The sequence below is a fragment of the Gymnogyps californianus genome, chromosome 3 (assembly GCF_018139145.2).
Source record: "Gymnogyps californianus isolate 813 chromosome 3, ASM1813914v2, whole genome shotgun sequence".
NCBI classification, from domain to species: domain Eukaryota; kingdom Metazoa; phylum Chordata; class Aves; order Accipitriformes; family Cathartidae; genus Gymnogyps; species Gymnogyps californianus.
In genome coordinates, this window is record NC_059473.1 from 60,977,479 (window position 1) to 60,993,620 (window position 16,142).

At 45.2% G+C, this 16,142-nt stretch overlaps 1 protein-coding gene across 3 annotated transcripts in view; it reads left to right on the top strand.

Moving 5' to 3' along the window:
* Positions 1-16,142, top strand: part of HIVEP2 (HIVEP zinc finger 2) — a 144,139-nt gene that overhangs the window by 88,852 nt on the left and 39,145 nt on the right. For all 3 annotated transcript variants that reach the window (XM_050894969.1, XM_050894971.1, XM_050894970.1), the window contains one exon: positions 2,096-2,193. The gene's annotated coding sequence lies outside the window, so the exon portion shown is untranslated. The remainder of the gene's footprint in view (positions 1-2,095; positions 2,194-16,142) is intronic.

Here is a 16,142-nt window from a genome sequence, read left to right on the forward strand (position 1 = left end):
CTACTGAAGGATGGGAGAATAAGGACTCATGAGTTCTTTATTGCTTTGCTTTGGTTTTTGACTGGAACTTTTCTCAGGCCAGTTGTAAAAGTAGCGAGTGAAATACTGGCCCTGCTAAAAACAGAGTTTTGCCCTTGAGTCCAACCGTGCCAAGGTTTCACCCACAGATTAAAACTGTATTGGGCCCTGTCTGTTCAAAGGTTCAAAAGTGGTTCCTGGCTCCACATCCAGATCGTTTCCTAGAAAGCTGTATATTGATGTGATAAAGCGTCAGGGTCTGGAGCCAGAGCATATGTTATTTTATACACTCAGATGCCTGTATAGACCACTGTTGACATTGCCGGTCAGTAACACATTATCATTTGCTATTTGTTTTTGTTGCTGATAGCAAACATTACAGGAAAAAAAAGCATAAGCATATGCCTTTTATTGCTAACCGGTTCCAGGCCTGCTTTACCCTTCAGCTTTTGGCACCCCGCTCCTACCAGCTCACATCTGCACTCTGCTAGCGGTGGCAGTGCCGTGCGTCGCCCACCCCACGGTGGACAGGCTTTGCCCTGTGTATGGGGCAGCATGGGCAGCCGTCGCACTTGCTGGAAGCAGAGGGAGGTTCACTGTTGGCTTCAGTGCCAGTATGGTCAGGCCACAGGCACAGATCTGCAAGTCCAGTGTGCTACGTTTAAGATTTTCCTGTCCAAGTCTTCTGGCATGCTCCTCTGCCATGACATTTGTAAGCCCTTGAGGAGCAGGTACCTTATCCTGCTGCAGTGACCCGGCTGCCCCGAGACGGTGGCGAGCCAGGGCTCAGCATCACAGCTGGGGCAAAGAGCAGGAGAAGGGGCGACACAAGCTGCGCTTCCCGCTGGGACCCTGTGCTCCCCTGGGGTGCTGCCCTGTCTAGGAGCACATCCACCCTGGGATGTCCACGCTCATCGCCCATCCCTGTCACGTCACCTGGGGTGGCATCTCATGTGTGGGCATTCAAGGACACAGGGAAGCCTGAAGGAAAGTGCCCTGGGCAAAATGCGCGCTGTGGTTGTCTGTGTGTTCACACCGGTCTTCAACAAAATCAGAATAGCCAGGCCTGTTGGAGTATGTGGTCACCAGAAGATCACTGAAGGTTTGTTGTCTCAGTATTAATGAGGTGGGCATTTCAGTCAGCTCTATTATGTGCAAATTAGATACGAATCTCCAGTTCCTGGTGCATTGTCTGTATGCCTTGATTAAGGGTAGCCTCCATGTATTCAATAACTCCCTCCCTGCAGGTGTAAATAGGGCAGCCTGTAGCTGTCTAACGTGTCTAACACATTAACGAACACATCTCCTACTGCTCTGTGCCTCGGATGCACAGACGTACGTATACTCCTGCATACGTGCCTACAGCAGGTCTTTTGTATACAGAAAGTGCCTTTTTGTGATCTTTCCCAGAATACCATCACATGTAAAGAGAGATGTAAGGTTTATGAGTGATTTTCACAGTGTACACTAAGAACTTATTTTCTAAAACAGACTAGCATCATATGGAAAGGGAATTTTTAGAGGTGATCTCACTTCTAAAGCACAGTGCTAGACAGGAAAGAAGTAGAGTGAAAGACAATTGCACTGCTCTGATTTAATAAGAGGAAAGTATTTGCATTTAATTAAAAGATATGTGCTCTTAAATTCTGATTTAGGCACGATCTTTTCAAAATTAGGCAGAAAACCTGGAACTGCAAGCCCTAAAGGCAAATAGACTACAAAGGCACTTCTGTGCTTTGTGTGTTTACACTGCTTGTTGTATACATCATGTTTGAAAATACATCATGGTATGCACCTTTTGGTCTTGTATGTCTATTGTTTTCACCTCAGAATATATTAGTTGACATGTATTCTAGCCCACAGCAAGTTGGAAACCACAGGACAGCTATTGATTGCTGGTGCCACATTGCTCTGAGGGAAAAAGACCTGAGCAGCAAGAAGGACTGTGACTGAATCTCTGAAGTTCTTACACGTATTGATGTAGCCAATGCCGTAATGTCAATTAGGTTATAAAATCAAACAGCAGGCTGAATTGACCACAATCCTTAAAAATCTTTCATATTTGTTTTCCAAATAGGTGGAGGAGAGAGTCAACAGCTGTATTTGCTGGAGCGGTGAACCAAATTGCCTTGACTGGAACCATTACTCACTTGCACCTTTGACAGCAGCAGCCAGGTAGGAGAGCAAAGAAAGGATGGGTTTGAGTGAACTGAGGGAGCGGGCCCAAGTGAATAGTTTTTCATTCTCAGAAGGCTTCACGTGGAAGTCACTCACATTTAAATACTGATTGATTACCTGTCCTTTTGTTACAATTGAAGTCAGCTCTTGCTGAAATCAGAGGCATTTCTCTTTTGGGGCAAGTTATGGTTTTGTTCATTTGGAAGTGCTGTCTTTGCTTTGTCCACATACTTGGTTTGCCACTTTCCCTTCTCTATGCAGTTCTTGCATCAAGCATCCAGGGAGCACACTTTTTGAACCAAATAAACAGAAAAATGTACTTGTAAAAATACAAGAAGAAATGGTGGGTGGGGTTTTGATATCTGAAACGGGTTTTTTTTTCATTTTTGAATTGTCCTAGAGTGTAAGTTGGTGATTTCTGCTTGATCATCTTGCCGTTTCAAGTGCACCATTGACAATACTGTTCAAGGTTTATTTTTTCCTCTGGGTCTTGAAGACTTGGGCACATAGAAACTGCAGTTATGAAAGTGCTGACACTGTAGTATAATGACACCCAAGCTAGCTTAAAGTTAGTGGATCCCCAACAGCAGTCTTACTATGGCATCAGATAGTTCAGAAGGCAGTTTATCTTGTCAAGAAAAGGTCCGTTTTCAGCTACTCATTGCAGCTCCATGTTTATTTGAGTTGGTAGTCACAGGCTGGGCAGGTTTCACGTTGACTGTATCTCAAAAACTGTGCCTGCGTGCAGTACAGAGAGAGTAACTTTTGTTGCTGTAGGAGACCTGAGGCACTGAGAAGCTCCTCTTCTCTAATCTTCCCTGTATGGGCACATCCTTGATGGTCAGAGAATTGTTAGCCCTCAGAATTTAATGAGACTGGCTTGAAATAGTGAAAAGTTAGGAAAAAGTTTGATCCTTCTCATTGGCCTTCATTATCCAATATTTATCTGCAACCATAGGAGCTAGGCATATAAGGAAGACACAGGAGATTCTCATGTGGTATCATGACCACAGGAGAAGGTATTCAAAGAAAATGCAGAACATATTTTGAGGTAAAACCCCCAGGTTTTTCAGAACTATGTAAATGGTGTTGGACCTATGTTTCATTCTATATATCAATTGAAGGAAAGAATGGAGGGGATTAAATTGAGATGGGCTATCCCTTGAATCTTTGCTCAAACCTGGAACTGATCCCAAATATTCTGCAGTCCAGGGTGGTGCTATATGGGATATCTCTTCTTACGGATCCCTCTCCAAGTCCCTGCAATGGAAGTTGTGTGGATCTGCATTGCACTCTTTCCCCTCTGCAGTCTGAGAGCTAACCGAGATCTTTCCGTGCAGCCTGGGATCAGAGCTGGGTGGGTAAGAGGGATGCAAACTGATGGCTGTCAGCAGGGGTGTTACCAATGAACATGTCGGCAAAAAAGAAGGCATCATCCCTGCCAGAGGTCCTGTGGAATTTATGTTGAAAGTTCAGCAGGAAAACAAACTGTCCTCATGCACCCCTGAGCTCTGTTGCCAGTTTGGGAAGCATTAAGAGCGTGTGAAATTTGTAAGCCGGAGTAATGGAATACTCCTGCAGTAGAGAAACCTAGCCACGTCCTGACTCACCAGGCAGGATTTAAGTGGAAAACTACGAACTTTGGTACACAAGAGCATGGTGGCCATCCTCTGAAATGGGGTTTTAGCATAAATTTTTGAGGTTTCATTAGTGTGTAACTCAATGGTACTTCTGTGCATTGGGCCCTTATTGCTGTGGCTCTCTTGTACAGTGAGAACTCTCCGTGATAATGTGTCAGCCGACTAATGGCACACTTTAGTTTTTTGTTTGGAACAATTGAATTTTAGAATAGATCCTCTCAATTAATGTAGTTCAGACCAATGTTATTGTGAGTATGATAATATGTACCACTGCCTTGTGTGCTAAGGATATTAAGGCAAGCACTTAATACTGGTAGGGTAGTAAATACGCTGTGTGAGCTAATAAAAGGCTCCCATTAAGAAATTGAACCCTATTACTGCCTCCTTTACAGGTGAAAGCTTGCAGTCTGATTCCACCGCTAGATATGGGGTGATAGGAAGGCACATTTTCTCTGGAGACTGGAGCATGCAATGCTGCCAAACCAGCAGTCCCAGGCGCCCTGCAGGGAATGATTCTTGCAGCAGAGCGAGATTGCACAAGCTGTGGTGTGGAGGACTAGCTGCTTTATTTTGGTTGAGAATCCTTTGAAGATACTGGTCCGGGTTCTCTACCGCCTGAAACCTTTTGCTATTTATACCTGGGTAAAGTGAATGCCAAGCGAGCATAAAATGCCACTACCCTAGTGCTAAAGGAGCTGTTATCCACTTTGCCCAAATATAAATGACTATGCAAAGGGTGAAGCAAGTTCAAGGTCTCTCTTTTTGTTATGACATTGCCCCTAGATCCCGCTGCTCATTGCTGACGGTGTGAACCGGAGGCGGCTGTGTCTTCGTGGCGGTTTGAGCTCAAGATGTGCAAACTCAGGGGGAAGCAAGAGCACTCATTTCTAGTCCCGCTATTAGTCAGAGAGAGGAAAAACATGTTTCTTCTTCCACGTCCAGGAGGTGGCCGAGCAGGGTGGCGGGACACCAGATTCATTTGCTCGTTCTCTGACAGGCAGGGGTGGGAAGAAAGAGACTCGAAAACATCCAGAGGAGGCAGAAACGGGCGCTGCCGCTTCGAGTCCCCCCCAGTCCCCGGGCACGCAACGCCGTCGCGCCTGAACTGCTGCCCGCGGCCCCCGCCGCCGCAGGGCCCGGGCGCCGGCGGGGCTGCCGGGTGCGGGCGAGCGCTGGGCGCCGCCGCCGGCGCTTCCCGCGCTGTAGCGGGGCGGCGGACGCGGGGTGGGGGGGGTGGGGGGGGCGGCGGCGGCGGCGCTGGCCGCGGGCCGGTGCCGGATGAGATGTGGAAGAAAAAAAGCCTGCGTCTGGCGCAGCTGCCGCCTGGCAGCCCTCGTCCCCTCGGGAAGCTGCGACGCCCTCCTGCTGGCGAGGAGGTGCACTTGCCGTGCAGCATGTATCTTGTCTTTATTTCAGAGCTGCCCCCAAAAAAGAAAAACCAGGGCTTGTTTAGTGAAATCTAACGACTGGCTTAGCTTCATTTTTTCCCCCGTACACACGACGTTGCTTCCTGCGTCTCCCGTGCAGCCACAGACGGCTGCTATACGATCGCCGGCAGCGCATTAACGAGCCGTGTATTGGAAGGACACGGTCCTTGAAATCCTCTGGCACCGCAAGCTACTGCTTTCAAACTAGAACAGAGACAGATAAGGATATCGTGAAGGAGAAGTTTGGCATTGCATATTATAAAATTGAATCCTTAAAAAAACGGGACACTTTTGGCAATATTTCATATCTTGTAAATAGAACCCATATATATTCATGCGTATTTTAAGTAGGATGTAGCGTACTGCAATTTCTGCTATCCAAGCAAATATCTTGGTAGAGTAATTTAAAAACAGATCTTTTTTTTGTAGCCAGCACTGCACCAATTAAATAGGAGTGCTGGCCTGTGTGAGGCATTCTGGGCCAGGATCTGCCAGCTGTATATATCCCTGCTGAAGGCAGTGAAGATGCTCAGGAGTTGACCTAGCACAGGGTGAGGTCATCAGTGGCTGGCTCTTTCTGAGCAGAGCTGCATGTGGACTGTGTGCTGCAATGCATGCTGCTGCGGAAGGGACTTGCTTTTTTAAATAAAGCAAGAAATGCAAATTGTTTCGAATTACAGGCAGCAGGAAGGATTCTTTCTCTGTAATACCTAGATAAACCTCTATTTATGTGGCCGTATCATTTCTGCAAGTAACCTACCTTTTGTTTGGGGTAGGATGTGATAACAGTATCAGCACTGAACCACACTTGATGGGATTAATTTTATGTAACTTCCAATACATGTATACCTATGTAATACCTACATCTGTATTTCCCTTTGTCTAAAAATATCCTAAGGTTACAGATTCAAGGCTTACAGCTTCAATGAAGACATAGAGTGAACAATTGCAATTTTAAATCTGCCAGTGACATATATGCAGAATTATTGTAACATGCCATGCTGTAATAACGCTAAATTAAATATTTCAAAATATAAACAAGACACTATAGTATTATGTCGGTCTTTAAAAGTAATCCTGTGAACCTTGCTTTTTGCTGCTGTGTTCTTATCAGAAATTTGAAGAAACTTACATTTTTGAAAAATTACGTAATATCCATTGCCCTGCGCAAATCCGTGTGAGTGGAATCTCTTGCTCACTGACGCTTCGCTAAGAAGTTCTGACACTGCAAAGTTTCAGCCAGCTGGGAATCTCAGATCCATGCTAGCAGTTATCTCCAGATGGCTGCACTCTTATTTTGTACCAAGCCTTCTAGCATCTTGGTGTTTGCATGTTGGGAATGATGATGCATACTGTTCCACTTGGTTTTGCCAGAAAAGGTACAGGGCATTGTATGATAAGTTTTGACACATGATATAGCTCAAGGAAGAGGTGAGAGAGAGAGAGAGAGAGAGAGAGAGTGGGGAGAGAAAAGGGGAAAGGAAAAGAGTAGGACAGGAGAGGAAAGGAGTAAGAAAATGCAGCAAGAAGAATTTATGTCAGTGTAATGAATTCAGTCTGACTGGCAAATACAATTTGACTGCAAGTTGTGAATTTCATTGAATTTGATCCAAGAAAGACACAGCTGAGCAATCTGCAGGAAGCAATCTTTTCCTAGAAGTATGCAGCTCCAAACTGTATGAATTCTTCCACTGGTCGTAAAATGTCTGTGTGCCACTGAACCTGTGTAATCGGATACTTTTGAAGAGAAAGTAGCGTATTGAGACAGTTAACTAAAAAATAACAAAAAGCATCATTGAATGTAGAGTTTTGAAAGAAGAAAACCTATATAATTTGAAGTTGGCCAATGAAGCCCTAGTGATAAGGACAGTTAAGCATTTCTGGTGCAGCTGTTTCCTGACATTTCTGCAAAATGTTGTGGAAAAATTAATGAAGGTTCGTTCAGTAATGGTTTCAAGCTTGGCTGGTGGAAAATATGACAGTATTTCCATCGTCAATTAAGAACAAGCAAGGCTTTTTTTTTCCGTAGGGGAAGTGGTATGCAGTTTGTACTGCACAGGAAACTGTAGACTTGAGAGCAGCTGTGTGATAGTAACAGGTATGCAGAGAATATGGAGAAGAGCCTGGGCCCTCTTCTCTTATCACACGTGTTTCAGTGTAGTGTAGTAGAACTATCTCTGTTATATACTGGAAAAGAGAGCTTACACTATCTAGCATGTGGGGTATTCCTTCGAGTGTCTGACTGAAAATAAATGCCCTTCTTGTCATTTCAATAACAAAGCTTGTGTCAATAAGGTTTTCATTGCGATTGTATTTTATTACTGTGATGTCCCAAAAGAATAACTCCTTTAGGTGGAGAGACGCAGGATTTTTTTACCTGATCTCTGAAATTCATGTTGCTTGCCGTTCGATCTCCGCGTGTATGATTTTCACAGCCATGCAGCACGCCTCAGTGAGCATGTGTGGTTGCAGCGCTCCCTGGGTGCAGAGCAGCAGTAGCCCTGCTGTAACTGGCTAGCCACTTTGTGGTTAGGGGTAGAGGGGAACTCGTCGGCCTCGTGTGCAGTACGGACATGGACTGTGCATGTGTGCGAACTCAGTGTCATACGTGTGTATGTAGTGTTGCAGATAGAGGCAAGAAAGCATGCGGTTTAGAAACACGAGCATGGCCAGGGGCTGCATTCCCGTTGCAGATCAGCATAGCTGAAGGTCACTGTAGCAGCTGAGCAGTGGCCTTTGTCCACTCCTTCACCTCGTAGCCTGCAGCGCCTGGCAGGCAGCCAGCTGCCGACAGCCTCCTCAATGGCACCTTGGGGCTCCTGCTCCTGCCACAGCTCCGCTGTGCTTGAGCTCCTCCAGCTCGGCTCGGTTTGGGGGATGCTGGATCCGCTCTACTGTTGGATAGGCTATATGGGACAGAAGGTAGTTGGTAAAGAAGGCAGCGTCTACTCTTGAGAGTAATTTGTGAAGACCAGTCCCATGCAGTCAGTAGAATTAACTTTTTCACTCATGGGGATCTACATTTTATTTTGTGTTAAAAATGCGTTAGTGTGAAAATACAGGGCTCGTACAGAAATACTGTAAATCACTGCGAATCTTTAGGTGAACGATTTAGGTGCTCAGTACCTTTCTGGACTGTGAGGGGTTGTACAAGCCTGCCTACTCTAATAGCTTTTTTCTTCCTCTGACTTTCTGAGATACTTTGAGCCATGCAGTAAATATGATTTCTAGCCTGTTTACACAGTATGATGATTCATGCTAAAGTGGTTGATAGAAAGAAGATGCGTTATAATGAATGGTTTATGCTTTTCTAATACCACTCTGTAAAGGAGACGCTTACTCAGTGCTCCTCCTGCAAATTTAGAAGACCCTTAGCAAGCTCACTAAAAATGTTTGTCTTACTCTCTGTAATGTTGGCTGTGGAGTGTGTAGTTCTTACTGACAGGTTTAAGCCAGTGTAAAACAATTAATAACAATGGAGTTACATCCATGATTTGTGGTCATTCACATAGTCACATAAAAGTCAGCCCCAAGTTCTCTCTCCCTGGTGCATTCTACTATGAGAAGCTTCATTTAAGGCTCTCCCAAGCCTGCAATCTCTAGTGCAGGTAAACCTGTTGCTGAAGTCAATGACAGCTTTACCAGTATCAGAGCATTAGGGACAGCTTATATATAAGAGCCTGTAATTAATCTTGATTTGGGACATTAAAAGATTAATCCTTCAAGCATCCCATCTGTAGCCACATGCATACTGCTGCTGCAGTCAAGATACTGTCGTGCCCATGGTGGGAGCACTTGTGTGCTGCAGGGTATGCATGGGAGTAAGGGAAAGATGAGGGCTCTGCTCTTGCAGTTTATCTGATGTGGGAAATCTGAGGGCACTGGGTCAGACATGAGCTGCTTTTAAACTTCTCAGCATGAGGGCTGTGCCTACAGCTGCTTAGGAATTTCCCATAAAAACAGTTTGTCAATTGGAAGCGGAATTTCCACAAGAACAAGTTTTCCACTGGAAAATCTCCATATTGCTTTTTGTTTTGTTTTGTTTTCCCATGGAAATCTCTGAATGAAATACTTCCCTTTAAGTCACCTTACTCCGTGAAGAAGATCTTTGATTAGCTGAACTGAGCTAAAATGGTGTCAGTTGCCATTAAGTTGCATCTGCTTGTTATTCCCTCTCATCTCATGGCGAATGGCAGTACAAAAACTTTATGCTTAAGAAGTTCCTGTGGGCAGGTCACCTTGACAGTCTTCCATGTCCCACACTGTATTGTAGTCATTCTTGTGAAAAAGTGTGCTAACTACTGAAAAAACAATGTCATAGTGAAACAGATTCTAAAATAGAGGCCCCGAACCCTGGGAAACCAGAGGAGCCTTGGCCATTTGTGCGCTTATATCTTTGCTGTTCAAACTCAGTTTCCCAAATTTTTCTGTATTTTTTACTGGTTATTTAAAACATCTATGGGGGTTGTAAAACTCTTGGATTCCGTTTGAGATTAATGGGGGATAAAAAGTAAGTACATTTAAGTGATTGTAAAATTGGCTAAGGTCACACGATCAAAGTGAAGGACTCCCACATGTCTTGCGTTATTGCCTGCCCTAACTGTCCCCATGAAAGGCAGCTGGGTAATGGCTGGGACATTACCGTAGGTGACTGGACACCTGGTGCTGAGCATATGGGAAGGGAGGGGAATGCTGCTGACACCAAGGTGTTCATTGTGTCACACAGTGACCTGTTCTGGATGATCGTTAAAAAAGAATGAATGCACATACCACTTTTACTTTTTAAAGTAACAGTTTGAATAGGTCACCAAGATTTGTAGTAGATGCTGCGTTCTCCTTATGGTACCGTGTCTCCAGACTTTTATGAATCTTTGTCTTGTTATCCCTCATCGGTTCTTCATCCTGTTCTCATTTAGACATGCAGCCAGCTCTACTTAAAGCACTAAACCTTTGGCTGTATTGCATGGTGACCAGCTGGCAGATTTGATGATTGTGGCTGGTGGCATACACAGAGCACTAGCCCCTGCTGTCCCCGAGGGAAATGTCCCCCAGAAGGAAACGGGCCGTACCAGAAAGCACGCTGCGTGACAGCCACTGCACCGGAGGAAGCTCACTATCTACATGAGGCTGAAGGCTGGCGCAGATTTCTTCACCTCGTGGACACAGGAAGCAGCATGGCAGATGTCTGACTTTCCTTCAGGCAGCCTCCTCTGTGCTTCTCAGAAAGGCACAGGAGTTGTGGTTAAATATACAGTCTAACCTTTTACTTGCTCACAGACTGAACAGGAGCTAAGTAACTTTAAACCATTAGCTCCATTTTAAGTATCTCTTCCATGGGACGAAGGGCAGTTGACTCTCAATCGTTATATCTTCCAAATGAATGACTCAGAGTGAAAATCCCGGGCTACTCTTACCTACAGCAGAGCACAGTGCCAGTGCATCCAACGAAACAGATAAGTGCAAAAGTCCTCCTCTGTCCCTCGTTCTGCCACTCTCGTAGGATTCTCTCTATTTCCCTCTCCCTCTTAGTCTATCACTGGTTTGTTTTGGCCATCATAATTTTCACTGTGTAGCCTGAATCAGATTTCTGAACGCTGACTGCTGGATCTGAACCTTCTCACTTCTGGGAGGACGGGAGCGACAGCTTATGAAGAAGTCGCTTGGCTGTGAAATCAGGAGGGCTTTTTGAGAGCTGCCTTAGCCATTAGCCCCACCAGCATCCCCATTCTCACCAGAGGGTGCTGGGAGCCACCTGGCCCCGAACGCTTCTGCTTCCCCACTGCTCAGCTGCCCTGGTGGTGCTGAGGACGAAGGTGACAGATCTGAATTGAAAGAAGAGATGGCACATAAGGACTGGTCTTTTATTCTTTGTTTAAATATGTCAAAAATTGCTTTTAGGAGATACCAGTATAACTCACTGGCATTCAAGGGAACGCCAAATAGGCTTTCCATGTGAACAGCCAAGATTTAATTGTAACTGAAAAGCTGAACACAGTTTCAAAGATGACACAATGTGACACCACCATGTCCACCTGTGTACTGTCCTTTGGGGAAAAAAAGTAAAGCCCACCTCAATTTTAATCCCCTATACTAAAAGAGGTGGTGTTCTCCAGTTATAATTGAAACTGGAGATTTCATTCACCTGTTAGAATTTAAAGACTAAGTGAAGGAGGGATCATAGCAATTATTCAGACCATTTGCCAAGAAAAAAAATTAGCAAAAAGCACATTGGTGACAATCAGTTGTATTTCACAGTTGCATTGCAAAAGCTACGAATGGCCTCAGTTCTAAATTTAAGATAGGCAGAAATTGTTCAGTTTAGCATGTCCTAAAATTATCCAGCACAGAAATACTTTGGGGAAGTGTAAAAATTAATTCTCAATTTTTCAAAAGACAGCTTAAAGGGGAAGGAATGCTGATGTGGAAGTATGAAATAAATACCATCTCGGTAACAATTTTACCAAATGTAGGGAAGAGTCATACACTTCATGTCCTTGTTATAGGATTCTTGGAGAAAATACTCCCACTCAGATAGAAATTCACTGTAAACAGCTCTCTTGCTGTTAGAGTTGATGTACTTTTGAGGATGCAGTGGCTCTTAGAAGGAGCGGAGCGTGTTGTGCAATAATGTGACCTTATGTTGCGTAGACACTTCCAGTTTTGGAATGCGAAATGTCTGAAACTGGGAGTGGGTGGACAAGAGGTGGAGCCAGCCAGGAGCCTGGGTGGCTGCGTTTCTGAGAAACTCTCTTCTGCTGGTGAGTACTGCTAATTTGCCAAGCGTATGGCTAAAGCCCTGAGTAGTGCTAAGTCGAACCACTGAACAACATCGAGTTGCAAACGGACATGGAGCTATAGGGTGATATTTTGGAAGTTAAACACGTAAAACTTAGTCGAAAACAAGGCTGAACTCTTTCAGACCCGAAACCACAGCCTCCCAAAATGCGTCAGAGACTCTTGATGCTGCAGCGAGGTCAGCTTCCCTCCCCCCGCACCTGTGAGTCAGGACAACTCTATTAAAGGAAGCTTTTATTGGAAGCTGTCAATAGAAAGGTAGACAACATGCAGATGGTGAGGACACAGTGGGAAAGAGTTTGGATCCTGTGCCTACATAAGTGGTCGCCAACAGGGAGAAGACCATTTTTCTGGAAAACAGAGGGATACTGAGGAAAGAATAGTATTTGAGCAAGAGGTAGGTTCGCCTGATTTCACCTTCTCTCTAATTAAAACTAGGATTCAGTGTCCACTCAAGCTGGCATTGTATCCATTTCTCAAGGGGCACAAAGGCTAAGTCTCTTGGGGGCTCGATGCCCTCAGTGCTTGTCCACAGTTCCTTCTCTATCTACTTTTGCTGAAAATCACAGAAAAATAATCTTAGAGCAGCTCAGTTCACTGCAGAGAGAAAAAGAAACCAAGGAGGAAACAGAAAGTATTGGATGGGTGGGAATGTCAGCGGCGTGATCTTGATTTTCAGGCAATGCAGACACTTTTTGAAATAGAAACTTTCTGTGGGGTAGTCATGCACTTACTCTTTCCTTTGCTATAAATCCAGACCTGCTCATGGGTGGATCAGCACTACTGGGACTTAAAAGTGTCAGTGAACAATGCTGTCCCATTTGTATTAGTGCTCCTTTAACTTTTTCCTTGTTGTTTGTTACTGCTGTTATTACCTGGACTGCTCTAGCAGAGCGTTAGCATAGATGAAATTCCTGTAACAAGCAGCATTTTAACAACTGGGACCTGTGGTTTTAGGTGTGCTCTTCTTTTAATGCTGGCAGGTGCTCTGTGCTTCCTGAAGTCACTGTTACTGCTACCAGAGAAGAAATATCTTGCAGCAGCTTTGTGATAAAAGAGATACTTCTAGAACTAATTTACAGTGTCAGTACCTTTATTGTTTCTATGTGAGATTGCTAGCAGAGGGAAAGAGATCCTGGAAACCAGCTGTAGTTATTTAATTCATGACCTGTCAGAAAAGAAGGTTTTGGTTTCCAATCCTGACAAGTACCTTGGGTGAAAAGCAGAGCATGGTCCTGGCTATGCAAAGAGCTGACCTACCTGAGCCCTCAGCACACTGGGTAGCACTGCATTTGAGTGATTTTCCTGAGTGGAGTGTGGAGTTTTCTGCTATCTTGAAGGCTTATGTTGTACTGGTTTGATCCACTTTCCATTTCAGTGGTGGAATATTTCTATTAACTTTCCCACAAGCTGATTCGAACTGCAGAAAAAAGGAAAAAAAAAAGTTACTCTTCTTTGCACCTTTAATTTTCCTGTCAATGTTAAGATTTTGATTTGAATCCATGAGTGGTGCATTTTATAAGCAACCTCAGCAATGCTTTGCTCCTAGAGGTGTAAGTAACCTTTTCTTTAAAAAATGAAGAACAACTGGATGCACTTGTAGTGTCCCTCTGACTGCCAAGCATTCGTTAGCAAATACTCAGGCAAATGGGCCTCTTTACGCAGATATGTCTGAGCCCGTATGTGGACATATTCATGTGCGGAGTTTGAGTTGGAGAAAATAAGCTGCTCTTGATAGACTTGCTGGGGCAGGTATCTCCCTGAAATGAGATTTATGTTTTCCATTCAAAAAGCATTCAGTCTAAAGATGGTTGTGAAGGAAAAAGAAACAGAAATACATGTTCTTAAAGCATAAAGCAAGGCAATGGTTTATCCGAGCTGTAGGATGAGAGAAGGAGGGGGTGGACAGACAAACCTGTGCACAGCAGTGTGGGCTCCCAGAAGGGGCGCAGAACTGCACCTGGGGGCCACTGCAACAGGGAAAGGGAGCTCCTGGACATCTCGGCGGGACTAGCTGCCACGTTCCCCTTTAGTGTGATTCAGCAAATCGTTTCCCCATTGGACAAGATGGAAGTAAGCTGCCTCTGCCACCTGCCTGGTCGCCTGCTGACCAAACCTGCTCTGAGCAGCCAGCAGAAAGCGTGGCTGCCTTTGACCTCTGCTGGCCTTTTTCTGGCCTTCCTCTGCCCTTTGCACTTTTATATAGAACATAAAGTCCAAATCCTATCTTAAGATTAGATTTGACATCCTTGAACAGATAAAGGAGAAAAATAAATTGTTACCCTGAAGAAAGCTATGAAGAAAAATATCAGACTGATAGCTTCTTTGCTTTTAAGTTTTGCCGATCAGAAATCAGAGGCTCAATTTTGGATCAAACATCCATAATGGTTTTGCAAATACTCCCAGCTAGTGAAGATGCAAACAGCAGCTCCTCCAGCTTGCTCTAATGAACCGGCAGCTCTTTGTTGGTGCTAGCAGAGCAATTAGGCTCCCTGCTAGAAGAGCGGTGTTTGTTACGCAGTTGCATCTGAGTGATTGGAGTTATTTTACTCAAGCAGACCTCACTGATACACAATTAAAATGGCATTTTCATCTCACACTTAGAGGTTGAGAAAAAGCTTTTGAAGACCTTAGCTGCTCTGATGATGAGCTTGGTGATGAACAAAATCAAACAAGGGTCTTTTGTTGCGGCAGTTGGGTCGTGACTGAGACAGTTGGCTGCTTCATTATAGCAAATATGTAGGTGGCCTTTCTCATGTTTTGAGATCCAAGAGAGGAGCTGTGACTTTACTGACACCTTTGAGGGGAGTGGAGTCAATCCTTTGCAGAAGCAGGGTCATGTCAGCTGTGCCGTATGCCGCACGTGCTGACAGTGAGCCCTTTCCTCTCAGCTGCTTTGAAGTTACAGGCTCCATCTTTCTGGCAGGATCAGATCCGAGTGGTGAGATCACCCTGGGTTCGGGCAACTTAAAATCTGTCTAATTTTTTGCACCTGTTTGATTGTGGTATTTATAGCTCATTTTTACCTGTTCTTTCTCTTCGGCATAATAGTTACCAGCAGCCTTCCTTGCTGGTACTGGTTCAGCTCTGAGGGAAGCGCTGGATGTAATTTGGAGGATGATTAGGGTGAGATCAGCTCTTGAAACACGAGTCAAGTTAATGATGAAACCTGAGTTTTGTTAATAATACATTGTAATTATTACTGCCGGCAGGGCAGATATCTCGTATTTCTCATCTTTTAGCTTGACGATCCTAGTTACAGTGATCTGTTCGACTTCTTGGCCGTTCCGCCCCTTGCTTGGGTCTGCAAAAGGAAGGTGTCCCATCTCCTCCACCAGATTTCTGCTCAAGCTTTCCCGGGTAGAGCAGTGCCTCCGCAGATGTCAGTGCGTTACACAAGCTGGGGCGCAGAGGCCGAGAGGAGGATACGTGATCAACAGATGAAGCAGCAGAACGTTAATAATACAAGACACCTAATTGGACCTGCCCTTTCGCCCAGCAGCGAGGACATATGTCAGCGCGCAGCAGGCGCCAGGCCTGTGGCAACCTGCTCCCGCCTCCTACAGGTCTTCATGAGGAAAAAATTGCATTATGAGCTGAGCCGCTTGCCTGCTGTAATTGCCAATAAAGCATTAATCCTAACCTTTCGTAGACTGCATCTATTGCTCGCACCTCAGAGATGCCGGTCCAGATTGGAGAGGTGACATAAATCATGGTGCGCGTTACACGTTGGTGAGTGGGAGGGGAGCGCACGCCGGTGAAAGTGACACCGCGCAGGGGCGGGAGGGAGAAGGCTGTGGCAGGAAAAGCGACCTGCGGCAGGATGTAGGAAGACGTGAGATAGCGCAGCCCCTCGTTACTTAATGCCATATCTTCTTACTGCGTCCCATGGCTCCCGTTGCAGCCTCCCCTGCTATCCTGTGCTGGCGCCCGCTGCTTCCATTTGCCCGTGGTGGGGTACCCCTACCCAGGGTGCGAAATCAGTGGTGCTGTTGCTGACTGTAGACTTTCATTTTGTGGAAAGTGCCATCGTGGAACTGCTGTCCCACCCGAGGTGCAGGCAGCCACCGCGTCTGGTCTCCCA